Source organism: Anastrepha ludens, chromosome 6 (genome assembly GCF_028408465.1).
Source record: "Anastrepha ludens isolate Willacy chromosome 6, idAnaLude1.1, whole genome shotgun sequence".
In the NCBI taxonomy this organism is placed as follows: domain Eukaryota; kingdom Metazoa; phylum Arthropoda; class Insecta; order Diptera; family Tephritidae; genus Anastrepha; species Anastrepha ludens.
The window spans coordinates 101,354,535-101,367,550 of NC_071502.1; the positions used below are offsets into that span (position 1 = coordinate 101,354,535).

The window sequence follows — 13,016 nt, forward strand, 5'->3', positions numbered from 1 at the left end:
TTTGTTTCATAAAATAGCGTTAACAAAGGAATTTTTTAAATTTAATTTATAAGACTTTCATGAAAATACCTCTACACCTTAAATGAGAGTTTAGATAAACTGGATTTGTGATTTTGAGTTTGAATTGAGTTATATTTTGAAAGCAATAAAAATTCCAAAATTCAAGTTTTAAAACTATATACCCAAACCAAAAAGAAGCTCCTGAAATTGCCAGAAGAAGTCGCCATGGTTCAAAGTCCATAAAGTTGAGCGCATTCGTATCTCTGCCCTAGCGAAGCTCCTATGTCCTTGTACATACATATGTACATATATGTAGGTTGCAATCTTTTCAGGCATCATTTACACATTATACATACATACGTATGTATGCGTGCCTACACATACACTTATTTTAGTTTAACAAAGTTAGTGCATTTAAAAAAATACCTAAATGCTTTTCCTCCATTTTTCTCAATCGTTGGAGTATTTTTCTTCATTTTGCAAATTTGCAGATACCTACTTACAAATATATCTGCTTCCTCCTACAACCATACATACATACATATGTAGGTAGTCACAGAAGTGCATGCTCACGCATAAATGCTCCTCCACTCCTGCCATAATGAGTGTTAGACATTTTCATCATATTCTATTGTCGCTCACTACCTACTTGACATTTTTCCGTCAAACTAAATGGTAAACAAAGATAAATGAAAGTAAGTGCATAAATACATACATACATATGTATGTACCAATGCATGTAAGTAAAGTTCATTCTGGAGACATTATTGTGATATATACGAAACAACAGCCACATCAACAATAATAACAACAAAAAAGGAAGAACAGCAAGAAATTCATAACACTTGAGGCACACGGAGCACACATCAACAACAAAATTAAGATAACGAGCACCACCTCGCGACAGTAGTAATCGGACAAACTCGCGAGTTTTTTCTACTTTTTTTTTAATTTTTTGTGTGTGGTCGTAAGTGCAGGAACTCTGACGTGCATTGGTGTGTGCTTGTTTTTGTTTGTTTTTCTATGTATTTATGAATTGATGCACAAGCACATCACACCAAATATTCAAATGCTCATGCATACATACGCTGTAAGTGTGGGCTCGTATGTGTAGGTGAGTGTGCATAAAGTGGGAATACCGCTACCGCAATCAAAACAGTTGGATATTAAATTTGTTGGAATTCCAGAGGCAGTGCGTACTGAATTGCACTGAACTGAACTGTCAGTTGTACGAGTACGAGTACGAGTGCAACGGGATCATTCAAAAATGTGAAGCAGAAATGTGGGTAAGTACATAGGGAGCGCGGGTGGACTGCAGATCACTCTGCATTCTACACTCCAGATACACAAACACACGAACACACATACTACCCTGTAGGGTTAGAATGAGTTAATCTGTGATTTAAAAAAAAATGTAACTATTTTGCCCCAAACTTAGTCAGAGAGGTAAGTGAATTTGCTTTAAAATATTGAAATTCATGATCACATGAGTTTTTTGAGTTTTGGCATCTAACGTAGTCTTATAAAGGGTTTTTCAAAAGTGACGCCTAGATGTGAGTAGTGCATAGATGGTACCTTTTTTATGTTATCTTTGACATTTGCCAACTAGACAGATGTACAAATTTACACGATTTAATGAAGCGTTAAAGTTATTGAAACTTATTATAAAAATAAAAAAAAAATACAATTTTTTTGGTGGAAATAAACTCCCGAATCAGTCGACAATTCAAAGGGTGGTGAAAAAAAATTCAGGAAACTGGTTCTTTCGAGCATAGAAAAAGGACTGGCAGACCAAAAACGGGACGTTCTGTTGAGAATATTGCTGCTGTGCCGCAAAGTGTTGCTGAACAAACTTCAACATTGATAGCTCGAATTTTATCTGTAGACGTGGACATGGTGGACATTTTGAATGATGTCATTTTTCACATATAATTGTTAGGAGCCGTATTTTGAATAAAAATAGTGAAACTTGAGAGAATCAACATTTTTACATACTTTATTATAAAACAAACTTCTAGACGCGTCTTTTGAAATACCCTTTACTTGAAAACTCAGATAAAATACCGATAACCGATCTAATCCACCAAATGTTATCCTGGACCTGGTATCTATTTTCAGTTGATGCAACTGACATCTCATGCTCCCTTGTGAGACTAGGAGAGAAGTGTGAAAAGCGAGACTACTGGACATGCGGCAATCGTAAGAGAGTACGAATAAGATCTCGGAATATATAGCAGCTATGTATTCTGATTTTGATTATTCTCGAAGAGAATGGAGAGGCGAAGACAGAGTGCATATGTTAAGAAGTCCAACTCTAAGCGACGGTGATGCCTGAAAAGCAAAAGGCCGCAACTAACAAAAAATCCAAAACTCACTTTTTGATTGATTATTTTGCATTTCATCGAATACAATATTAGAAAACAATTTTAAAATTTCCTAAGAGGTCCATTGGTTCCCTTTCTAATATACTCTTGACTTTATGACTTTTTTATCTTCAAATTTCAGACTAAAGTGTCTCAAGACTAAGCACTCAAAATAATATAATTGTGGAATACAACTCCAATCGAATGGTTACCTTAAAGGATAGTGCAGTATTCTATCGCCCCCAACCAATATTCCTAGCCATGTTGACAATCTCTGACTCTAACTCATAAATGGATCGAAGAATGTTCCTCTGGATCGATTTTGGACTATTCGCATAACAGCCGTCTTTAACGATAACCACTTAAAATGCGTCTGACGGTCGTCGCAGTTATGAAGTCGGTGGATGGATAGCACGTTTGCTGAATTTGGACGGCAAAAATTCGGTCTTTCTATGTGCCGTGTGGCATGGCGTTTCGTTCTGCCGAAAGCAAATATATTTCAAGCTCAATCATTAACTTCAGTCCACAAAATGCATAGCTAATAGCTAAACTTCAAGATCGATATCAAGCATTTTCTGCTTCGTGCTTTCACCAGTTGTGCGCATAAAAGCACACCAGATTATTACAGATCGATGAAGGAATCTTGTTGAATAGACTATATAAGACCACAGCTCGAGTGGCACCTTCGGCGGCAAATGGAGGTTTGTGAAAAGGTTAACCAGCATTTTGTGTGCGATTTTCTAAGACTTGGGACTACGCTGAACAAGCTGGTGATGGAGCAACAAAGGGATAAAGTGTCGAGAGGTAAATACCAAAATGTTAGGAAAGTTGTATCCGGTGCGAGCAATGGGAGTGGCATGAAGTTTTGTCGTTTTTCATCGACAGTTTTTCACAAAACCCTTTTGTCCGTCGGAGAAGGCATGCAATGGAGGGAGTTCTATGTCGTATTGAGATATACACCACAAATTCAAGGAAAGCCTGAGCGAAAATAACGAGTAAGAACGGCGTTTACGCAAGGTGGTGTAGAATTAATCATCCAATTTTTGTTTTGAATTGCTTTTTTACAGCAAATAAAAAATGACTTTGAGTGTTGGAAATCTTTATTTTGACATTTACGCACATCATTGCTTGTCTGTTTATATGTTGCAGCTGTCTAATTAACAAATGTCAAATATGATTGACGTACGACGACATGAGCAAAAATTATAAATCTTGCGGTAGGGTGATTAATTTTGCGTCACCCTGCACATGCATGTATTTTTATACAATAGGCCTGTTTTTTTCACCAAGGCATATAAAGTGGTGAATAGATGAAGCAAATGAACATACATACATACATACATATGACAACAACGCGGGAAGAGAGCTGCCTTAAATTACATGTGTTGGTAAGGCAGTGCCTCTAATGAGCTATAGCCATACTCGCTAGTGGCGAATCTTACTCGATAACTTTGTTGTTGTTTTTGCATGCAAATTTTTCAACAAGTTAATCGAGCTTAGAGATAGCGAGCGGGGAAATGGCGAATAGAAGAGGCCTAACATTTCCTGAATACTTCAAACTAATTCTTTTCCCTACAGGGTGCATACATTTAGGGGCAAGTAGCAAGTGTACTATACGTAGTGGTGATGATGGAGGTGCTGGTGGAGTAATGCGCGCTGGAGTAGTACTTTGATGGAGACCGGGAACTCGAAAGCAGATAACTGTCACAAACAGCCACACACACTTATGCTTACGAAGGTACTTGAATTAGACACAGATGGTCAGAGATTTAGTGTTGAGTTGTGTTGTTGTTGCTGTTAGGGTGTTGTTTTTCATTTCCATTTCCACTCCACAGTAGTGAATGGCACTGGATTAGAATGTTTGTATGCTTGCACATACATACATAAGTACGCATGTGTATGTGCGTACTTAAGTATGCGCTTGCGTCGACAAATACACATAATTGTTATTATTTACTAATGCTGGGTATCCGCTGACAGATTTAGAAATTCAAATATAATACAATCAAAATCACTCGTCACACACTCTAATCAAGTAAACAATCAATGATGATGACGACGATGCTCTGCTGCCTCTCAACGTTCAACTTCAGGCCGGGTGTTGGCCACCCGCCTACCCGCCGCCAATTTGATATGCTTTCCGACAAAGCGATAACCGAAAGGAGACAAGCAAGCAAAATTCGTTCTTTGAAGCTGTGCAGCAAAAATACTTCAAAAAGCATAAATCAAAAGCGAAGGGGCGATACTGCTAAATATAATTTTTTTTTTTTTTTGTAATTTGTAGAAATTTTTGACTATAGTTTATGTATTTATGTAGGCACACATACACGTACATATATACATACATATGTAGGTGCGAGGAAGCGATGAGTGCGATAGTTCGCCGAAATGTGGGTGTGATTATTTTTAAATGAATATACAATAGAAATATGCGCATAATTGTCCATGCATGCATATGCAGTGTGTTTGTATGTATGTGCATATGACTTTGTGCGATGGCCAATATATCATGTGCATATATGTATGTACATATTTCATTTTTAATGCGCACATTAAATTCCATTTTATGGCATGTTGAAATTTTGAGTCCCTAAATTACGCATAAACACGTGTAAAATGAGCTCTTACACACAAACAAAATAATAAAACACTGACTAGACACGCTGCGGCATGTTCCGGGTTATTGGTGTCGCTTGAGGTAGGCAGTTCAGAAGATGTGTATCTTGGTCTCTACATAGTTAGCGTTGGGCGGGCGGAAACAGGCAAAGGCAAAAATAAAAAAAAATACGAAATTAATAAATAAAGAAAGCCTAAGAATTTATAACTTAATGCCTCTACAGGTACATACACGTACATGCATGTGAATGTGCATACTTATACCAATCTTAAATAATTTTTTATTATCTAGCCAACCAAACTAGCCAAAGGTAAATAATCCTACAAATACACACAGTTCAAATATGGGTATGTAGGCACTTCATTTAATCTCCAAAGTGACGGCTTTCTATCTCTCGTATTTCCGTTTGTTCAAGTCCAAACAATTTATTTGTTTGAAATTGCTGAAGTTGTTGTACAGTGTAACAAGAGTGAGAAGTTCTCTGGTAAATTGCTCGCTTACAGTTCAAGTGCCGAATGGCGAATAGTTGGCGCGCCGCGAACAACCGCGAAACGGTAGCAAGACTCTGAATATTTTATTCGTACCCATGGTTTCCAAAATTTTCCAGTAGTTATGCCTTCATGCGGCTTATAGTTCACTCCCCTCATATAAGTATATATATATGCCTTCTGCTCAAATATGAACGGGACGGTATCAATAAAACGGTCCGCGGATGACATATGGCAAAAATAAATTTTTTGTTTTTTGGTAGGACTGTTATAAGCTTACATGGCAAATTTCAGCGTGATATGTCACATAGTTTGTTTTCTGTGCTACTGTAAACAAGTCAAGCTCGAGTGTGTTCTTCGAATTCTCTTTTATGACTTCAATTGTCTCAAAATGTTTTCCATGGAGCGGCAACTTGAGCTTGGGAAACAGGAAAAAGTCACATGGAGCCATATCAGGCGAATACGTGCTTGCGGAACGATATTAACATTATTTTTGTTCAAATAATCGCGAACAAGACGTGATGTGTGAGCTGGTGCATTATCGTGATGCAAGAACCATGACTTGTTGTCCCACAATTCCTTCCTTTTAAGACGAATGTTCTCACGCAAACGCCTTAAAACGTCTAAATAATATTCAGCGTTAACCGATCGGCCTTGCGGAAGGAACTCCGAGTCCACCACACCTTCGTAATCGAAAAAAACAGTCAGCATAACCTTAATTTTTGAGCGACTTTGGCGTGGTTTTTTGGGTTGATGTACGGCCCTCTTTGAACGATTTGTACCACTGGAAAACACGTGCACGCGATAGAGCAGAGTCCCCATAGGTTGTCTGCAACATTTTTAAGGCGTCTGAAGCCGAAATTTTGTTGGAATAACAAAATTTCAAACAAATTCTTTGTTCAACTTGAATTTCCATCGTTAAATTCGAAGAACACACTCGAGCTTGACTTGTTTACAGTAGCACAGAAAAACAAACTATGTGACATATCACGCTGAAATTTGCCATGTAAGCTTATAACAGTCCTACCAAAAAACAAAAAATGTATTTTTGCCATACGCCATCCGCGGACCGTTTTATTGATAACGTCTCGTTCATATTTGAGCAGAAGGTATATATGTATATATAATTAGCGCGTACACCCTTTTCGGGTGTTTGGCCGAGCTCCTCCTCCTATTTGTGGTATGCGTCTTGATGTTGTTCCACAAATGGAGGAACCTACAGTTTCAAGCCGACTCCGAACGGCAAATATTTTTATGAGGAGCTTTTTCATGGCAGAAATACACTCGGAGGCTTGCCATTGCTTGCCGAGGGGCGACCGCTATTAGAAAAATGTTTTTCTTATTTTTGGTGTTTCACCGAGACTCGAGCCGACGTTCTCTCTGTGAATTCCGAATGGTAGTCACGCACCAACCCATTCAGCTACGGCGGCCCTGATACCGCACATGTATCGGGTGATGTCGGCCCCTAATCCCAGGTTGTTCCATTTGTCAGCTTAATCCCGTGTCGTTGGGTCGGAACTTATTTCTACTATATAATGCCAACAGAAAATTAGAAAAAATTCATAAGATATTTTCTAAACTTCAACTAAACATATCCGAAGAGATTTTTTCAAAATTTTCTCTTTTAATAATATTTTATCATAAACAAATAGTGTGAAACATGCATCGTGCAGTAGTTTCATAAAAAACGGGCCGGGCACAAACGACCGTCGACATGGGATTAGGGTCAAGAATGGGGAAAAGGGAATCAGAGTGCAGTACAATGGATTTAATTGTGTCTGAGTGCTGTACTTAAAAAAAAGGGTTACGATTTTTTAAAATTCGTATTATTTCATGAGTTATAGCCTTTTTGGCGACATGGCATCGGTTCCGATGCGACCGCTTCAACTCAATTTTGTACGTGTTTTTCACAAAACTATATTACTTTTTTCGAGCTGGCGGGGAGCATATTCTTTATACATTCCTTCATCTGTTGACCCTAGCTCGAAACTAAAACTTTTCATTTAATAAAAAAGGAATTGTTGAAAATTTGCAAAAATTAAAATTTTACAATAAATTTTTTTTTTAACTTGTCCAAGGCCCATTCGATAGCGGCATCTATAATAATTAAGAATCCGTTTGGTTTTTAATTTTTCAGATCACAAGGTGGGTTGGAATCATGCACGCCAGGACACCCTCTTTTTTGGACCCTCTACTTTGACTGCGCATAATTTTGCCAATTTAATTTTTTTGTTTTTGGGTTAGTTTTTAATATAATAATTAATAATCAGTAAACAAATGAATAGTAAATATTTGTTTGTTTCCTTTATACAGTAAATGTAAAGCATGCCTCTACACTGGAATATCCCCTTAAAGTCACCTAACTCCGTGAGTTTTTCTCTGATTTCCTTGAAACTTTTACACAGCATTCAGGAAGTATTTTGCTTTCAGAGAAAGTAAAAAACAAAGATTCCATATTTTAACAATAAATCAATAAAATTCGTTTAAAATTTTCTATGTTTCAAGTTCCCCTAACTACCCTATTTCCCTTAAAGTCACATATTTCCCCACTAGCTCCTGATTACTTCAAAATCGCTGAGAGCTGGTTAACGGTCGGAATTATTTTCTTCAAGGGTTCAATAGGCTGGGGAATGCCGATGTGAGAGATTGACGATCGTGACAGATTGCGAGGTAAAAGAGCGAGTAATACTAGACATTGAGGAATAGCCAAATTTTTTGTTACTATCGCCTTCTTAAATATTACCTTCCTATAAATTAAACGAAAAAATAACAAAAAAATGTATTTCGAAAATTACATATATTTTGATTAATGCCATGGCACACTGTGATCTGAAACAGTTTCAGTGTACACAAAACAGACAAATTTTCATTCAAAGTAAATTTGTCGTGCTATCACCACGGCTTAGGCAATATCCCAAGGAAAAAGCAAAGGAAAGTGTAGTGGCTTCACACATACATATGTACATATGCATGTACATACAAAGTGTATACTCCAATAAGCCCAAATGCAACTCGTCATAGTAAGAGCAGTGCCTCTTTACTGCTCGCCTATTATGTATAAATATTTGTATTGTCGCTAAGTTTTGATAAATTATAAATCACATCGTAGACAGCGCTACGGAAGAATGCTAGAACGCATGTATGATTGTGTGTATGTATGTACGTAAATATGAATTAGGAAGAATTCTGGCAATGTAGAATTATAGAATTGCTCGCGTTGCATGCCTCAAGCGTTGCTAATCACAACCGACAGACCTCGGCTAAGCATTTGATATTTACGCTAAAGAAAAATTTCAAAGGAATGCGAGATCAAGCAAGCTCAGTTTTGGCAAGCAAATCAGTCGGGAAAATCAACGAGAAAAAGTTTATCATTCAACAAGTGTGCCGAAGCGTCGATTAGGCGCTTACGTTCTTTTTTGGGGTTTTTCCAAAAATAAATAAATAAATGAATTTTTTCATGAATACCCGCCCATGTCGTACATATGCACATATTTTATTTGATTGCGAGAATAAAAAAAATGTTTTTTACGGAGCATGTCCAAGCCATCCAAATGCCAACGTATGGGTGCACACACATGCATACATACATACATGCATACATGCATAAGCACATTATAATACAAGTAAATAATCTACAAGGCAACAGAGACGAAATCAAAACGAATTCAGAAGAACGAATGAATATAAACGCCCGCCCGAAAATTCAATTTGTGTACGAAATTTGATCGGATTATTTATGTAGATAATCGCCTATAAGTGATGGCTTTTTAAGCACATTTCTTGGTGTGTGTGTGTGTGTGTATGTCTTCATACAATATAATATACTTATGTGTAGTTATGTACTTATGTGCGTGTGTATGCACGTAGTTCATTTGTACAAGTACTAAAGTACATAAAATATTTATATGCATATGCACAGGCGATGAACCACTTGAAAGGCATTTGATGTACAACAGAAAATTTTATTTGATTTTCAAAAGACGATTACAACACCAGGTTAGTAAAAGAAAGAATTCTACAATGCCTACTTGTGTTCAAAATATATATTTATATAATGTGCACACCTACATACTCACATACACATATATGTACATATGTATGTGTATGTTGCTGTGGCATAGAGAACTTACAGAGAAACACTATTCTTCAAGATTAACGCTGGATATGAGGCGTAGAAAATCTCGGCTATGTTCAATCTTAAAAATAAACAAATGGATTAAAATCTTTGTGTAATTGTAGCGGGAATCTGGGTAGCATGGCTGGGGGAGGAAATGTATTGGCAAGTTTGGCGTTGGTATGGGTGGGGCTTTTCATGCAACTCACGAGATCAACGCTCGAAATAACACCTGCCGTTTTTGTGCAAGAAATGTGAAATTGTCGATTCCACTGAGTCAAGTAGCAGAGAGTGCGTGGCGCGAGGGATATATATATATATATATATATATATGTATATATGTATATAATTGGCGCGTACACCCTTTTTGGGTGTTTGGCCGAGCTCCTCCTCCTATTTGTGGTGTGCGTCTAGATGTTGTTCCACAAATGGAGGGACCTACGGTTCCGAACGGCAGATATTTTTATGAGGAGCTTTTTCAAGGCAGAAATACACTTGGATGTTTGCCATTGCCTGCCGAGGGGCGACCGCTATTAGAAAAATGTTTTTCTTAGTTTTGGTGTTTCACCGAGATTCGAACCGAGGCACAAGGGATAGCTTTTATATTTTGCGTTTCGGTAACACTACTTGTGATGAGTTGTTGGTTGGTTGGTTAGTGGAGGTGCTGTCTGAGTGACACATCCCAGTCTCAATTAGCACAAAAGGTGCCATTTTGGGACACCACTAGTAGAATCACTGCCGTTATTTAGTCAAACCATTTTGATTGGAATATAAATTTGCCTTTGTCATCCCTCAAAGACAATTTTTTCAAGGAACTAAATAACTTTATTCTGTAATGTATTGCCCATTTTGATCCATGCCCTTTTGCCACCTTTCAGGCAGCATCATAATCCCACGTTGATAAAACTTCTGGTTTTTATTAGCAAAAAACTGAATCAGGTACGATTTGACATCATCATCATTATTGAAATTTTTACCATTCAAGCAGTTTTATAAAGTTCTAAACAAAAAGTAATCAGATGGTGCAAGGTTAGGACAATATGGTAGATGTGGCAAAACATCCCAACCAAGCTCCAATAATTTTTGCCGAGTGGCCAAAGATGTGTGTGGCCTTGCATTGTCATGATGGAATACAATACTTTTTCGATTTGTCAATTCGGGCCGCTTTTCTTCAACTGCATTGTTTAATTTCATTAGTTGTTCAATGTAGACATCAGAATTGACTGTTCGGTGGGGTGGTAAGAGTTCAAAGTAGACAATTCTTTTGTAATCCCACCAAACTGATACAAAACCTTTTTGTGATGAATATCAATTTTTGATGATGTTTGAGTTGGTTCACCTGGCCTGCTCCACGATCTTTTCCGCTTGATATTGTTGTAAACAACCCATTTTTCATCGCCAAATAGCAGTCGTTTTAAAAATGGTTCATTTTCATTACGTTTCTTTAGCAAATCGCAGCTGTTAATGCGTTGCGTTAAATGCGTTTCTTTCAGTTCGTGAGGAACCCATTTATCGAGTTATTGAACATAGCCAAGTTGTTTTAAGTGATTTTCAATGCATGTATAGGGTGAGCCATGTAAAATTTGCTTTTTGAATCGGCTATAAAAAAAACACTAATCAATATTTTTCAAACTTTTTTTTTTATTTTGAAGATTGAACATTACCATTTATGAATGAAAAATAATATCGTTCAAATGACTGCCACGACTGGCTTTACAGTAGGCCACTCGATCAACCCAATTTCTAAGCACATTTTCGATTGTTTGGGCTCCAATTTCATGAATGGCAACTTCGATTTCGTGTTTTAAAGCATCAATCGTCTCTGGATGGTTCGCATAGCATTTGTCCTTAACGGCTCCCCACAAAAAATAGTCCAACGGGCTTAAATCACAGCTCCGAGGCGGCCAATTGATATCGGAATTCAAAAACGGTAGCCAAAAGTTCGAGTGTAACTTTGGCAGTGTGACAAGCTGCACCGTCCTGTTGAAACCAAATGTCGTCCATGTCATCCTCTTCAATTTTTGGAAACAAAAACTCGTTGAGCATGTCACGGTAACGCTCGCCATTTACTGTAACCGTGGAAGAAGAAGACTCACCACTTTGGAAATAGGTTTTCAATATTTCCCAATTTTGTTCAAGCGTACAGCGTCCCATTTCGTAAATGTCAAACCTTTAAGTAAATTATGAACACATTTGACATGTCATTTATGTTACCATTCTGAAAAAAATAGCTTCTCTGCAATCTGACGCGTTGTACTGTGACGATCCGAATTGTTTATTGCTTTGATTAGGGCGTCATCAACTTCAACTGGACGACCAGAGCGTTTTTCATCTTTGAGTGAAAAATCACCAAAACGAAATTTGGCAAACCAATTTTGACAGTGCCGTTCGTTCTTTTAAGGCTTTGTCACCATAAATAGCACACAACTTTTTATGAGCTTGCGATGCGGTTTCCCCATTGCGGAACAAAGGAAAATATGATGAAAATTTTCCTTTTGATTTTCCATTTTTCAACGAACGCCAAACGAAAACTACGCAACCAAACAAACAACTTTTTTTACTGATTAACAACTGAATTGCCAACTATCAAATAACATAATGTGTTTCACATTTGTACTACGTCTGAGTCTATGAGTGAAATCCACAATTACTTAGTTGCCAACCCAATAGTTCTTTCCTGCAATTTCTAAGTTGTTCATTGAGAATTCCCCAGCATTCTATTGTCGTGGAGCACCCAGACTTTGGCACTCACACAGATAGTGGAAGACTGGCTCCCTAGAATCTTCTTGATTGCAGCTTCTACATCTGTCTTTATACGCCCACCCCATCTTCCTAGCATGGTCCATGATAAGCCAATGGCCGATTATGGTTGACGTAATTCTGAAGATGTCTGTTCTTGGCTTTCTTAACTGGTGACAAGCCGAAAAAAAGGCCGAAAAAGCGAATTTTCCAGAATTTTTTCTGAGAAAACTTTTAAATTTTTGATCCAAAAATGTATACACCTATTATGTTATCTTTTAATTCTATTTTAAGACTTAGTATTAGTAAAAATATTTATTTGGAAAGGAGCTACAGCTGATCTCCGGGAGCTCCTCTCAAATAAGACTGTATCTCTGAACTTAATGCTTTGAAATTAATAGCTCGTCAGTTCTGGACTTGTTGTAATTTGGCCACATTTCCTTCGCTATTTTGCAGGTGTCGGTGTTAGTCCATCTGTCAACAGACTGCTTCTGGAATTTCAAGAAAATCTACCTTTTTTATACTGCTATCACTTCGGATACCCTAGCTGGAGCCTCCTGTCGTGTCGTTTCACTTACGAGCTCTATTTGTTCTTTTTCCAATCAGTTGAAAAATTTATTGCGCTCAAGAAATAGAATGAACTCGTGAAAGTTTTCATGCGATGATTTATTACGATCCTCGACATGGATTATCGA

The 13,016-nt window shown here is 37.5% G+C and overlaps 1 protein-coding gene across 1 annotated transcript in view; it reads right to left on the bottom strand.

Annotated features, from left to right (window-relative positions):
- LOC128865685 (protein slit) overlaps positions 1–13,016 on the bottom strand; it is a 118,646-nt gene that overhangs the window by 84,678 nt on the left and 20,952 nt on the right. The window lies entirely within an intron of this gene.